The sequence below is a fragment of the Canis aureus genome, chromosome 37, assembly GCF_053574225.1.
Source record: "Canis aureus isolate CA01 chromosome 37, VMU_Caureus_v.1.0, whole genome shotgun sequence".
NCBI lineage: Eukaryota > Metazoa > Chordata > Mammalia > Carnivora > Canidae > Canis > Canis aureus.
In genome coordinates, this window is record NC_135647.1 from 688,424 (window position 1) to 703,972 (window position 15,549).

Genomic DNA, 15,549 nt, shown 5'->3' on the forward strand with positions numbered 1-15,549 from the left:
CCCTTAGGTAGGCAAGGGGATGTTGCTTTCCACTGAAACAGGAACCTATGGTTTCAAATCTGGGAGCTTTTCTCTGAAGGGGTAATGGGGGTAAATGCTGGGGGCAGGGAGGAGGAGTGACATGGCTCAGCAAACTATACACCCGCCAGTTCTGTTAGGGCCCAAAAGGCAGAAACAAAACCCTTGACACATAATTCTAAGACAACATGCTAGGGTTTCTGATTTTATTGATAATATTTTGGTAAAGAGTGAAAATACAGACAGAAAGAACCTTAATATTCCCTAGCAAGCAAATTTAGAAATTAGAAGGTGGGCTACAGAACCAAGTTGGGAATAAGTGGTCACATTCTAGAGGACATAACAAACTTCTGAAGTCTAAACTCTTTAGTGGATTCTCTGGGATTTTCTCTATATGTATGAGGGTTTTTTGGATTGTTTTGCTTTGGTTTTATATTCTACATATAAATGAGATCATATGATATTTGTGTCTCTCTGATTCATTCCATTTCACGTAAAGGCCTCAGAGTCTATCCATGTTGTCAGAAATGGCAGGATTTCCTTTTCTTAAAGGCTGGACTATACTCCATTCTATCCACATGCCACATTTTCTTCATCCATTCATCTGTCAATGGATACATACACTTTTTTCCTCATATCTTGGCTATTGTAAGTAATGCTGCAGTAAACATAGGGGTGCAGATATTTTTTCAAATTACTGTTTTTGCTTTCTTTGGATAAAAATCCTGAAGTGGAATTGCTGGATCATATGGTGATTCTGTTCTTAATTTTTGAGGACCGTCTATACTGTTTTACATAGTAACTGTACCAATTTGGACTTTGAATTTTTCCAAATTCCTTTGACATCGACTGAGATCATTTCATTTTTTTCTCTTTCAAGCTATTAATTCATCTTAATAATGGAATTTTTTCCTGGTGATAAATCATTCTCATGTTCCTGGAAAAATATTAGCTCAATATGCTGTTCACTTTAACATGCCAAGATTGTATTCATAGTTTTTGCAACAATACACATGAATGAGATTGGTCTTTTGATTCCTTTTCATTCAGCTTTGGAAAGTTTTGGGGTCAAGGTTACACTAGCTACTTTAAATGAATTGGAAAACTTAACTTTTTAATTTTTTAAAAATTCTTTACTTCAGTTCAGTTAACATATACTGTATTATTAGTTTCAGGGGTAAAATTTAGTGATTCATCAGTCTTATATAACACCCAGTGCTCATTCTATCACGTGCCCTCCTTCACGCCCCATCACCCAGTTACCCCATCCCCCAGACCACTCGCTTCCGGGCGACCCGACCCTTTGTTTCTTTTTTAAGATTTTATTTATTCATTCATGAGAGACACACGGGGTGGAGGGGGGGGTGCAGAAACATAGGCAGAGGGAGAAGCAGGCTCCATGCAGGGAGGCCGATGTGGGACTCCATCCCAGGACTTGATCCCAGAAATCCGCACCCTGGGCCAAAGGCAGGCGCTAAACCGCTGAGACCCAGGGATCCCCTTTAGTTTGTTTCCTAGAATTAAGAGTCTCCTGTGGTTTGCCTCCCTCTCTATTTTTATCTTATTTTATTTTTCCTTCCCTTCCCCTATGAAGAAAACTTAATTTAAAACAAATATACTGCAAGACAGCTTAAATGGTATTGGCAGTGTAGATAATGTTATTTCAAAGCCTGCCATCATTTTAGGTGACCACATTGCTTTTCTTTAACCAGCTGCTCGAGGATTTCTGAAAATTGTTACTATATCCTGAATACGTTTTGGGTTCTATGCAAGATTCAAAGCTGCTCAGATCAGGCACTTGCAAACTACTGATGGAATGAGTTGAGGATAATTAGGAGCAGCTCAAGTTCCATGAAAACCAATAGTTTCAGATTTATTTTCCTTTTGGGTTACAGAATTGTCCAATAAGAAATTACACAGAGAGGAGAGAGAGAGGCAGAGACACAGGCAGAGGGAGAAGCAGGCTCCACACAGGGAGCCTGAAATGGGACTTGATTCCGGGTCTCCAGGATCACATCCTGGGCTGAAGGCAGCGCTAAACCGCTGAGCCACCCGAGCTGCCCCAATTAGAAATTATTTTAAGTTGGAGTACCTCAGCTTTGAGACTGTTCTCCTCTAGCTAGAAAAGAACAGTCAAAACTGAGGTCAGAATGCTGAGATTCAAATTGGCCCTATGGACATAGGGCCTGCTGAGTAATATTGGGCACAAGGAAGGGGTGTGCTACTAATGGTACTAGTATCGTCTTTTCCAACACAGTTAGTGGTTCCTCGGCCACAAATAATTCTTATCAGCAGGCTAGGTTAGGAAGTGGAGTTGCTGTGAGCAGGACTCAAGCTTGCAGAGGGCAGCCCTGGTAGAGTCCAAGCCCAGCACTTAGCACCTGGCTGTCACAGCACTCAATGTCTCAAGTCCTTATATAACTCTCTTAATCATAGTGTTTTGCTTCAACATCCCAATATTTGGGGTAAATGTGTGATTTTTAAAATTTGGTGGTAGAGCAGATCCATGTCTTAAGGAACCCAAAACTTATATAATATTGGGGGCCATCTTTAAGAAAAAATACAAAACTGTGAATACAAAATTACTATGAAAGTAAATATTTATTTAGAATAAAAAATAAATTGAAACAAATTACAAATTTTAAAAAGTGGGTGAATTCCACAAACATCACAAAAAGTCAACTTACTAATAGACCTTTGTGGTTTTCCTATGTTATTTGGCTGCATTATTTTTTTATTACCTTTCCTATAACAGCAATTTTGTAATATTACTTTCTATAGTGATCTATAACTCAATCTTTCCTCTAACATGTTTGAAAACTATATTTTTAAAATATAGTTTAGAAAAAGTATTTTCTTTCTTTTTTCTTTAGCCTCACAACTGATTGTTGGCAATGCTAAGCATATTTTTCAAACTGTTGTTACATTTGGAAATGCTGGAAGATTTGTATTTTTTTAAAGATTTATTTATTTGAGAGAGATCAGGGGAGGGGCGGAGGGAGAGGAGAGAATCCCAAGCTGACTCTGCACTGAGTGGGGAGCCCTGGACGTGGGGCTCAATCTCTAGACCCTGAGGTCATGACCTGAGACAAAATCGAGGGTCAGATGCTTAACCCACTGAGCCCCCCCAGGTGCCCCTTAAGTTTTTCCATACATAAACTGCATTTCCACTCTTCCATAACATAGTAGGAAGAGAGAGTGAAAAAAAGTTGGCCAGTGAGGGAAGTATGGTTGGAAGCTTATAGAAGTCCATGGGCTCGAAGCTCCAAGTCCTCTTGCTGCATTCAAGATGGTGGCCAATCCTTGCCTTTCTGGGGTTTAAAAAGTGATTAAAGAAAACCATGTAGGTTATACAAACAAACTCTAACTCTTCAATGGACAGTCTCCTTTCAGAGAATTGAAAAATGAGGTAAAAGACAGGAAGCTTTTATAGAAGAAAGTACAAACAATAAGGAAGGGGGGGGGGAATTGCTGATTGGCTGGGACCACATCAACCTTATTCGGGATGAAAAAGCCCAGAGGTGGCTGGACATTTGGTAAACGATGGCCCAACTGTTCTGCAGTCCTGGCCATGCAGGTCATTCACAGGGACATGGAAATTACCTAATTTTCAGTTTGCTAACATGGCACTCCCTGGCAGGAGTGGCTCTAACTGAGCTTGGAAAGCTATTTCCACAAGTGTTTATGTGTGAAGAAGGGAATAATAGAAAAGTTATTTGAAAGAATTCCAGGATGATTTTAATTCCCTCAGTTTCTTTAGCACTTGCGAATACTCTTACAGATGCAGAAAGAGTCAAAATAAATCAAGTCAGAAATAAAAATACCTAGTTGTCTGGACAGGGATTTCTAAGAATTTCCTTCACTCTTCCCCTAACATGGAGCTGGGGTGGTGGAAGTGCAGGTGGGGTGGAATCAATACCTCCCACTTTCCTGCTTGGGTCTTTGCAAGGAGCTTTCAATGAGTGAGTTCCATGTGGGAATGGTTCTCTAAAGCTGAGGAAATTTCTCTTACAGTAAAACAAAAAAGACACAGCAATGGAAAGTAAAGAAATTCAGAGATGATTCCAGGTAGTTCAACAACAAACTAATAGGAATTCTAAACAGGAAAAGAAAGACAATGGGAAGACAGAAGAAGAAGAAAGAACCAAAAGAAAGTTATCTGGGAAGCCTGCATGGCTCAGTCGCTTGAGCACCTGCCTTCAGCTTGGATTGTGATCACAGGGTTCTGGGATCCTGCCCTGCATCACACTACCTGCTCAATGGGGAGCCTGCTTCTCTCTCTTCCCTCCTCCTGCTTGTTGTGTGCTCTATCATAAATAAAATCTTTAAGAAGGAAAAGAAAAAAAAAAAAAAGAAGGAAAAAGAAAATTATCAGAGAAAAATTTAAAATATGTCCCTAGAATTAAGGGTTGTGAATTTACAGAACAAAGATGAATTAGTTAAGATCATGCTAAGTGCTGTGAAACCAAAACAACCCCCCAATATATAATGGCTTAAGCAGAAGGAAATGTATTTCTTGTACACATACAGTAGAGAATGAAGGTTCCTGATCAGTGGGGTGTTCCTTCAATCAACAGGTCAAGGACCCAGTACCTTTCAGTGTGTTGCTTACCATCTTCAATACATGGTTTCTAAGTCTGCCTGCTGATTAGGAGAGTAGATGCAGAAAGAACTTGGAGGACTGGTTAAGAAATGTCCTTATGGGGGCACCTGGGTGGCTAGTCCTTTTAAGCCACCGACTCTTGATTTTGGCTCAGGTCCTGATCTCAGGGTCCTGGAGCTACCCGCTCAGTGGAGAGTCTGTTTCTCCCTCTCCCTCTATTCCTCCCCCAACTAGTGCTTGCTGTCTCTTCTTCTCAAATAAATAAATAAATAAAATCTTTTTTTTAAAAAAAAGGAAATGTGTTTATGATTTGGCCCTGGAAGAGCAAATAATGTCTATTTTTCATGGGCAGTCTCTTCTGCAGACATAAAAAATAAAAATCTCTAGATCTGAGGTCTCTGCAGAGGTCCAGATCCCTCCATCCATAGTGCTTATCAGACATCTCCAGGAGGCCGTCCCATACGTGTCTAAAAATCCTTGTTCAAAACCAAACTTGTTTCATCTTCTGGATCCCCCCTGACCATAAACAAATAAGCAGAAATGCTACTGCTCCCAGCTTACTAGCTTGGGGAAAGATGAGGACATCCACATTAGTCAAGCTCTGTGTGTATTCCTTGAGTGCACGCTCTTGTCAAATCCATCAACACACTAAATCCTGTTCCACTTTCCGTCTCCTGTTCAGAAGATCCTATTCTTCCCGTCTCTAAAGCCTCTGCTAGTGGAGACCTTGAGCTGGTACCACGCACCAGGCCTCCTTCCCTAGAGGGCAGAACAGGGTTCCTGATCCACAAAACCCTGAACCGTTCTGCAATCCTAAGGCCACCCTGGCTCTCCCTTTAACCCCCAATTCTGCTCTTCAGAAGTGTTTCTGGCCTGCAGCTGGCGTGCCAGGGCCAGTGTAAGGGGAGCCTCCAGAGCTGGGTCCGGGCTTGATGGCTGTAGGCTCGGGAGAGAGACATCTCGTGATGCCCACGGAGAGAACTCGAACCTTGGACCCTCTAAGTACAATATACCTCGATGCCTACATTTAGAAACTTCGGTTTTTTCTGGGAATCTTGTGAAGCATACGTATTTGTCCCTCTCTGCCCAAGAGTCACAACTAAACGTTCCACGGGGCAAGTGAGCAGGCGGCGTCGGTGTCCCGCTGCCCCAGCGGCCTCAGCCCAGGGGTCGGGGAGCCCAGCTCCACCCCGCCCTGCCGCCCACCCACTCGGGTTGGTTTCCCTGCCCGAGACCCAGACACACCCAGACACCTAGGGTGGGTGACAGGGGAGCAGGAAGGAGCAGGTCTTCGGAGGTGAACCCTTAGGACTCAGAGGGAGGGAAGGAAGCTCACAAGAAGACGGGAAGAGTCGCTGCTGGAAGAGCAGGGAAGTCTTTCTTATGTTAAAAAAAAGGAAAAAAAGAACAAAGTTGTGTGCGTGGTGGCCGTCTTCCTGACTTCCTCCAGATTCTTGCGGCAGTGAATTAAGGAGCAGATGAAGAGCCGTCTTGAGTCTGTGGGGCTTGACTGTCTTCAACCGGACACAGCCCACCTGCGCAGGGATGCACTGCGGAGCGGGCCCCGGGCCCCATCCAAGGATTTGGTCTCAAGGATGCAGGGTTCACGCGTTTGCAGCTCGAGCCTCGTTCCTTGCATCTGCGCGGGCCGCGGCCGGACAGGGGGCGCCACAAGGGTCGCTGCGCGGGGGTGGGGGCGGGGCTCCCCGGGAGGGAGGGACCCCCCGCGCGCTCAGCAGGCCCCCTCCGGCTCCCGGGCCCGGCTGCGCATCCCGCGGCAGGTGGTGACTGCTGTGCGGTCCGCGGAGGACCGGGGAGCGCAGTCGCAGGTACCGAGCTCTCCTCCCAGCTCGGCCGCAGGGCGGACTCTAGGGCGCAGGGACAGTCCCCGGATTGGTTTCCCCTGCGAAACCCTCGCGAGGAGCCATAGGAGAATTTCCGAGCGCCTCCCCAGCGCTAGGGGGTGTAGCTCAGTGGTAGAGCGCGTGCTTAGCATGCACGAGGCCCCGGGTTCAATCCCCGGCACCTCCACTTTTACTTAAGCCACTTCCAGGCCGCTCGTCGTTTCTTAAGCTTGTTTGCTGCTTGTTCCTTTTCTTGTCCTTTCCTCCTCTTGCAGGTCTTTGAACTCACACGAAGAACAAGGAGGACGAGCGCGTCTCCGCAGCAGGCCCCGGGCAGCACCCGGCAGGCCCGGGTTGCAGGCGCCTTCACCTGCTCCTGGAGGATTCCCCGACCCCGAGGATCAGCACGCACGGAGGTGCCCAGCGCACCCCAGCGGTTTCATTCCGCGCTATCACCGAAGAGAAGACGCGCAGAGGGTAAGAGTCGGCAAGAAAAGCAGGGGCGCAGCGCACAGGCTCCGGTCGGAGCTGTCCCGGGCCGGCCAGGGCCTGCTGGTCCTCAGCGCACGCTCCCAACCACAGGTGTGGCGCACCTTCCCCCGCGGCTCGTGCCCGCCCCCCAGCCCCTCCCTCCGCTGTTACTCTTGTGTATTCCTTTGACCCGTCGTTCCTGACCTTAATAACAGGAACTTTCAAAAAAAAATAAATAAATAAAATAATTAATAATAAATAAATAATAAATAATAAATAATTTATATATTTATATATAAAATATATATTTATATATATAAATATATATATTTATATAATAAATAATAATAATAAATAATAAATAAATAAATAAAATAAAATAAAATAAAATAATAAAATAAAAATAAAAAAAAAATAACAGGAACTTTCGTTGTTGTTGTTGTTGTTGTTTATGAATTTATTTTTTGTTGGTGTTCAATTTGCCAACATACAGAATAACACCCAGTGCTCATCCCCTCAAGTGCCCCCCTCAGTGCCCGTCACCCATTCACCCCCACCCCCTGCCCTCCTCCCTTCCACCACCCCTAGCTCGTTTCCCAGAGTCTTTCATGTTCTGTCTCCCTTTCTGATATTTCTTACAGGAACTTTTTTTTTTTTTTTTTATTGGTGTTCAATTTACTAACATACAGAATAATACCCAGTGCCCGTCACCCATTCACTCCCACCCCCCGCCCTCCTCCCCTTCTACCACCCCTAGTTCGTTTCCCAGAGTTAGGAGTCTTTATGTTCTGTCTCCCTTTCTGATATTTCCCACACATTTCTTCTCCCTTCCCTTATATTCCCTTTCACTATTATTTATATTCCCCAAATGAATGAGAACATATAATGTTTGTCCTTCTCCGACTGACTTACTTCACTCAGCATAATACCCTCCAGTTCCATCCACGTTGAAGCAAATGGTGGGTATTTGTCATTTCTAATAGCTGAGGAATATTCCATTGTATACATAAACCACATCTTCTTTATCCATTCATCTTTCGTTGGACACCGAGGCTCCTTCCACAGTTTGGCTATTGTGGACATTGCTGCTAGAAACATCGGGGTGCAGGTGTCCCGGCGTTTCATTGCATCTGAATCTTTGGGGTAAATCCCCAACAGTGCAATTGCTGGGTCGTAGGGCAGGTCTATTTTTAACTGTTTGAGGAACCTCCACACAGTTTTCCAGAGTGGCTGCACCAGTTCACATTCCCACCAACAGTGTAAGAGGGTTTCCTTTTCTCCGCATCCTCTCCAACATTTGTTGTTTCCTGTCTTGTCAACTTTCCCCATTCTCACTGGTGTGAGGTGGTATCTCATTGTGGTTTTGATTTGAATTTCCCTGATGGCAAGTGATGCAGAGCATTTTCTCATGTGCTTGTTGGCCATGTCTATGTCTTCCTCTGTGAGATTTCTGTTCATGTCTTTTGCCCATTTCATGATTGGATTGTTTGTTTCTTTGGTGTTGAGTTTAATAAGTTCTTTATAGATCTTGGAAACTAGCCCTTTATCTGATATGTCATTTGCAAATATCTTCTCCCATTCTCTTACAGGAACTTTTAAAACGTAAAGTAAGCTTCGGATCTAGATAAAAGTTCTTTGTTGTGTTACATAAATTCTCTCATTATCTGAGTGACTTGAAGGAGCACCTGCTTGGCTAATTTTGAAAGATACATCGAGGAGAGAAATCTGAAAATAATAATGATATTTCATTATTCATATTTCATTATGATAATGATACAACCCCCATTCTCCTTTCTTACTGCTCCATCCCACATTTTGAAGGGCTTTGTACCTGCGTGTATGAATATCTCAAGATATACACTTCCAAGCTGCAACACGCTCCTGGCAGAGCCAGTCCAGGGCCAGCTCCAAGGCCGAGGAGCACGAATGGTCTGCCCTCGGAAGGATGGCCCCAGGAAAGAGGCCTGACGCATGCTGTGGAAGAAGGGACCAGCAGGCTGCTTAGGCAGCGAATTCTGGGAACCCCAGTAAATACAGTGTGGACTCCATATCCACAGGAAGATAGGTGGCTAGGAGAGGCCCCAGGGCACATGCACCTCTTGCCAGGGGTAAACATGGTACTGAGTGGATGCTCCAGAGTTTAAGGGGATATTTGTGTTTAACCATTCATTTCCAATGTAGTTCTGAGGTTAACCCAACAGGCTGTCTTTTCCAAAATCCCCAGCTTCCTGACTCTTCTATGCGTGTGTCTGGTAGTGTCTCTTTTGGAAATACATCTTGCCCCTCCTGGACACAGGACTATATACTTGACATTGGATTGTGACAATACTTGCAAAATTAGAAGGTTATGTAGGGGAGGAAAAAGATTTCCTCAACTCTCTTAGGGTTCCTGGCTGGGTCTGAACATCAAAACGACAAAGATAGATTAACAGGAAAAAAACATGGACATTTATTTAATAGAAGTTTTACATGACACTGTGACATGAGAGCCTTCCCAAGGAAATGAAGGCACAAAGAAACAGACCTGAGTATTTTATGCTAGGTTTGGTGCAAAGGGGGCAGTCATGGAGGAATATGAGGTAATTGTAGTAAATTGGGGGAAACTTAGCAAGGCTTGTGTTTTAGGAGTCTTTTTGGCATCCCATTGACTTTCGAAGGAATGACTCTCCTTTCCATCATAGGGAGGGCATCTCTGACAGGTCCCCTTTTATGACCTGTTTCAGGGAGGAAGGGCGATAGGGGAGATCAGAGTGACCTTTCTGCTTTTGCCATTTTCTCAGATTCCTTCAGCTTCAAAAATTTAATATGCCCAAGAATGACATGTTAGAATAGCATGTCCTGAACTCCATCAGTAACAGAGTAGAATCTGCCAGAGGGAGAAATCAATCGAAATTGTACACAGTTTTCTAATGATGTTCTGTGGTAAGGGTTTGTAGGATTCTGTGGCATAGATCATATTATCTTAGGACTCTTAAATCAATTAAACAAGGAGTCCAGCAGATGGAGGAGGCTCTAATGCCCATGTAAGCAGATTAAAACGGAGCCTCAATATGCTTCAAGGAAACAGAAACAATAAAAACAATCCATCGCAAACAGCCAATGTAGCTTTATAGGCAAATAACCGCCTTTCTTTTTTTTTTTTTTTTTTTTTTTTTTTTTAAATAACCGCCTTTCTTTACTTCTGCGCCTTCTCTGTCAAGTCTCTCCCCGGACCCTGTGTCAGCGGAGCACTCCCAACCACTTCCAGGGGGTTGCTCGCTGATCTGAATCCATTTTTGCTCAAATAACTCTTAAAAATTTTCATATGCCTCAATTTATCTCTAAATAGGACTAAAGGGGGCAGCCCAGGTGGCTCAGCGACTTAGCGCCGCCTTTGGCTCAGGGCGTGATCCTGGAGCCCTGGGCTCGGCTGGTCCCGTGTCAGGCATGGAGCCTGCTTCTCTCTCTGCCTGTGTCTCTCTGTGCCTCTCTCTCTCTTTCTTTCTCTGTGTCTCTCATGAATAAATAAATAAAATCTTTAAAATAAAAATAATAAATAGAACTAAAGGTAGAATTTTAGGATAAAGTTCTTCTGGAGAGTGGAAAATGTTGATTTAAAAAACCATAAATTTAATTTGAGCTACTTTCTCAGTTTTGAGAATGAGGACAATGAAATGTATGTTTTAATGGGAGGATCTTAAGAATTTCATTAGAGCTTTAGTTTTGTTTTGTTTTTGATAGGGGGTTTATGATAAATAGAAAAGATTCAGTCATCCAGAGCTTCTTGGGTAAACTTTTCCTAACAATAACTGGAAAGTTTGGAGGAATTTGTCCTTGCCATTTTGAGCAATTTCGTGTAAGACTCATTAGAGTTCTGGAGAATGACGCAGGCGCCCCCGCAAGGGCATAAGATGGCCAAAGTCACATGGAGAAACTGTTTTTACAATCCCAGGAATAATTGTCCAGGGCATTTTCTTTAGCTTCAAAAGGTCTAACTTTGGAATAGGTTTCAACATTCAGAATTGAGCTTTTCTCAGATGTTGAGTTTCCTCTAATCATTAATTTTTTTTCCAGTTTTTAAAAGTAGGCCCATGCTCAGTGTGGACCCCAAACTCAGGGCTTGAACTCACGACCCCAATACCAAGGTCTCAAATCTGCAACTCAACCACGCAGGTGCACCTTCAATTTCTAATTAAGGTCTTCAGAAAGTTAAAAATGTCTGTGTTTCTTCCATTGTGGTGAGCGTAGCGTCACGTACAGTTGTCAAATCACTTGTACACCTGAAACTACTGTGATATTATGTCTCAACTCTATGTCAATTGAAAAAAATCCCTGTGTATCCATATAGCATTTCAAAATCACAGTCTAAAGTCACCTGTACTCAGTACAGATGTTCACCCTTAAACTTTTAGCAGGTTATCCCACTCACGTTAGAACTATGGGTCCTGTCATCTCAGTAGATGTTGGCAAAGGGATAGGTAGCTTCCTTTACTGAATGTAAAGAAGTTACAGCACCTCCAACACAAAAGTATACCTTGAATTTTTAAAGATAATGAACCATCAACACATCACAGTTGTTTAGGGGGAGTATCAGTCAGCACACAGCAGTCAAGATGCATCCTGCCTTTCGGTGATAAAGAGATCAGTGAGGCTGGCTAGTATCCTCTTATTATTAGTACATAACTCTGGTTCCCTCTGTCTCCTTCACCAGCTTGTAAATACACTCATGCCTGACCTCATAGACCTTTGCCTCTGAAAAGCGAGGCAGTCAGCACAGGCAACATGCCCCTTCTAGCATGGATCCTAAGAGGATTCTGTTTTAGAGCTTCCACTTTGACATATTCTTGATCATATGTTCCGTGTCTTTTCATAGCTGACAAAAACTGGTGAATCAGAGGAAGATTTTTTCTGTCTCACTACTTCCCTCCTCTCCTCTGAACTGTGTTTTACTGGTACTAAGCTTTCCTTTGGGAAGACCACTATGTACACCATCCTGGCACTAAAGAGAAGCAGGTACTACAGCCTAAGGACAACTGCTCAGGCGAGCCAACGCACCAACCTAAGACAAGTAGTCAGTTCTAAATGATGAGGACAGCCAAGTCAGAGGAATCTAGTGCTTTGGTTTTTTTTTTTTAAGATTTAAATTTTTTTTTATTTTAAAACTTCTTTATTTAGATTCAATTTAGTTAACATATAGTCTATTATTAGTTTCAGGGATAGAGTTTAGGAATTCATCAGTTCCATGTAACACCCAGTGCTCATCACATCACATCCCCTACTTCATGCCCATCCCTCAGTGACCCCATCCCCCTACCCCCACTCCCCTCCAGCAACCCTCAGTTTGTTTCCTATGATTAAGAGTCTCTCATGGTTTGTCTCCCTCTCTGATTTCCTCGTTTTATTTTTCCCTTTCTTCCTCTATGTTCATCTGCTTTGTTTCCTAAATTATACATGCGAGTGAGATCATATGGTATTTGTCTTTCTCTGACTTATTTCTCTCAGCATATTACTCAACATTCCATCCACGTTGTAGCAAATGGCAAGATCTCATTCTTTCTGATGGCTCAGTAATATTCATATATATATCACATCTTCTTTATCCATTCATCTATTGATGGACATCTGGGCTCTTTCCATAGTTTGGCTACTGTGGACATTGCTGCTATAAACACTGGGGTGCAGATGTCCCTTCTAATCACTATGTTTGTATTATTTTTTAAAGTAATCTCCATCTGCAATGTGGGGCTCGAACTTAGGACCCCAAGATCAAAAGTCAACTGCTCTGCTGACTGAACCTAGTGTGTTAAAGCAGTTCCTCTCCTACTTTAAGCCATGCTTCAGGCCACTTAGTCTAAAGAGGAACACGTGAGTTTTATTTTTTTTATTTTTATTTTTTTGAACACGTGAGTTTTATTTTATTTTATTTTATTTTATTTTATTTTATTTTATTTTATTTATTTATTTATTTTTAACACGTGAGTTTTAAATCAGAATCTCCTTTTAGTGGTTTACCAGAAAACAGAAAGGCAACAAAACTTTTGCCACCTCTGAATTTTTTTTTTCCTTTTTGGTTGAAACAGTTGCATAGAACCAAGTATATAGAATCAATGATTTTCTCTTCCTCAACCAAATTATTTCCAACACATTCCGGATTTTCAGTTAAGGCCCAGAGACATGGAGGCTCCGACCCAGTGAAAGAGGCCCTTGGATTTCTGTCCTCTATATTATCAAAGTCTCTTATCTGCTCCATATTGTTATTTTATTTTCTATAACCACACAGATTCAATGTAAAGTGGAATAGGAGGGGTGTTTAGAAAACATGAGGATTATGACACCAAAAAACAGGACAGCTGAGGAGTGTCCATCAATTCTTATTTTATTGAGTGCTTTCAGCATGTTTGTGTTAGTTTATTAGGGCTACCGCCACAAATTACCACAAACTGGATGGCTTAAAACAACACAGATTTATTCTCTCAGCGTTCTTTAGGCCAGAAGTCCAAAATCAAGGTGTCATCAGGGTTATCTTCCTTCTGAGTCTCTAGAGAAGACTCCTTCTTTGCCTCATCTTAGTTTCTGGAGGCTTCTGGCACTCTTCTATGTCGTCTCTCCTGCATTGTGTATGGCCTCCTTCTCTCTGTGTATCTCTGTATCTGCACATTCCTCTTATAAGGACATCAATCAGTGGATTTAGGGCTCACCATGCCCTAGGGCTCAGTATGCCAACATGCTCCCCTCCTAACTAGTTGCATCTACAAAGACCCTATTTCAAAATAAGGTCACAGTTTCAGGTTGCAAGTAGATGTGAAGTATTGGACACTATTGAACACACTACAGTATTAAATATATGTTGATTTTTGTCAAGTGCTTTTCTGAACCTATAGAGATAATTGTATATGTTTTTTTCTCCTCTCCTCTATCAACAAGATGGTCTATATTAATGTTGTTCAAGATAAGCCAGAGCTGGGTAGGAGCTAAAGCAGGAAAACCAGATTTCATATGGGAATATTGTAATAGGGGGAAAGAGGCCTCAGTATAGAACTGGGTCCAATTCCACATACAATATTTGGTAAGTGGGAATTTATAGCCAAGAGTGGGGTAGGGGTCCATTAGTGGAAATCACTAAGAGGAAACATCAGGCTTAGGGGGGTGAATTCTGGCTATTGGACCTATGAGGATTCTTGCTGGAAATGGGCCAAGGTGATCATACATCCCTAGGGGAGTGCAGAGGATGAGGAACTCAGTTAGATATTGAGGGTGATCAGATATGAAGGGTGGAGGGATCCAGCTAGCCCAGCTAAGGATTTTTGCTAAAGCTGAATGGTGCAGAGATGAAAACGGAAGCCTAAAGGTCCAGGCCTATTTGAAAAGGAGGGCTGGAGGGTGGAGAAGGGAATCTTTGTTGATGTCTTTCTTAATAATGAGAGATCTCTGCATTTCTGGAGTAAACCCCAGTTGGGTATCCTGTATTAAGTGAAATATTTTTAATTATTGGTGCAAACGGAAAAAGCCTGTAAATGTTAGACTCACTTTATCTAACAAATAGGAAGATTTTTGGTCAGTCACCTTGAGCCGGGCAAGCGCCGTGATCGGATTAGGAGCCGCGGGGCTGTGGGAGTGCAGACTGGGAAAATGCAGACCACCGGGGCATTACTCATTCCTACGGCTCTGATCGGCTGCTGTACCAGGGATCTAATCAGGCCTTTGCCTCCTGCTTGAGTAGGCCAGAGATCCCATCTAAACAGCCATCCTGCAGCAGCTCCCCACTCCAGGTGGCCCGACAGGAGTTCCAGACCAGTGTTGTCTCCTGGGACATTGACACAGCAGCCAAGTTTATTGGCGCTGGGGCTGCCACAGTTGGTGTGGCTGGTTCAGGGGCTGGTATTGGGACGGTGTTTGGCAGCTTGATCATTGGCTATGCCAGGAACCCATCTCTCAAGCAGCAGCTCTTCTCCTATGCCATTCTGGGCTTTGCCCTGTCTGAGGCCATGGGGCTCTTCTGTTTGATAGTCGCCTTCCTCATCTTCTTTGCCATGTGAGGCTCCATAGGGTCACCTACCCGTCTCTGCTGCTTCAACTTCAGGCCATGCCTGGTGCTGGAGTGTGTTAAGCTTTATCATTAAACACAACGTTTCTCTTTAAAAAAAAAAAAAAAAAGGAAGATTTTCTTCGTTTTCTATGCTTTAAATAATCTAAATAGCATCATGATTTTCTGATGTTTAACAGTTTGGTAGAATTTGCTTCTGAAAATATTTTTGCTCCGCACCCTTTTGGGGGGCATGCCTATTCAACTATTTTCTCTATTTTTCTAAAATAATGATCTGTTTACCTTCTGTCTCTACAAGGGCTAATTTGGATAAGCTGTATGTACCAAATCCACTTCATCTAAATTTTCAAATCATATGCTGAGTTGTGCTATAGTGTTTAGCATGATTCTTTAAAAAGCTCTTTTCTTGGTTACTTTCTCCAGTCAGTTCTAATGCTATATATTTGTACTAATTTTCTCTTTTCTTAATTAGGTTAGCTAGAGGTTCATCTATTTGGTTGCCTTTTCAAACGTCTAGCTTTTTAAAAAAATTATTTCCCTTCTTAAAACTCAGTTTCTGCGTTTGTCTTTAGTAGTCCTTCCTTCTTTCA

General features: G+C 42.9%; 1 non-coding gene and 1 pseudogene across 1 annotated transcript; both read left to right on the plus strand.

Moving 5' to 3' along the window:
- Positions 1-6,580: 6,580 nt before the first annotated feature.
- TRNAA-AGC (transfer RNA alanine (anticodon AGC)) lies at positions 6,581-6,652 on the plus strand. Its single transcript has one exon. It is a non-coding gene; the product is annotated as a tRNA-Ala (tRNA).
- Positions 6,653-14,475: 7,823 nt separating this feature from the next.
- Positions 14,476-14,994, plus strand: LOC144306430 (ATP synthase F(0) complex subunit C1, mitochondrial pseudogene; annotated as a pseudogene).
- The last annotated feature ends 555 nt before the right edge of the window (positions 14,995-15,549 follow it).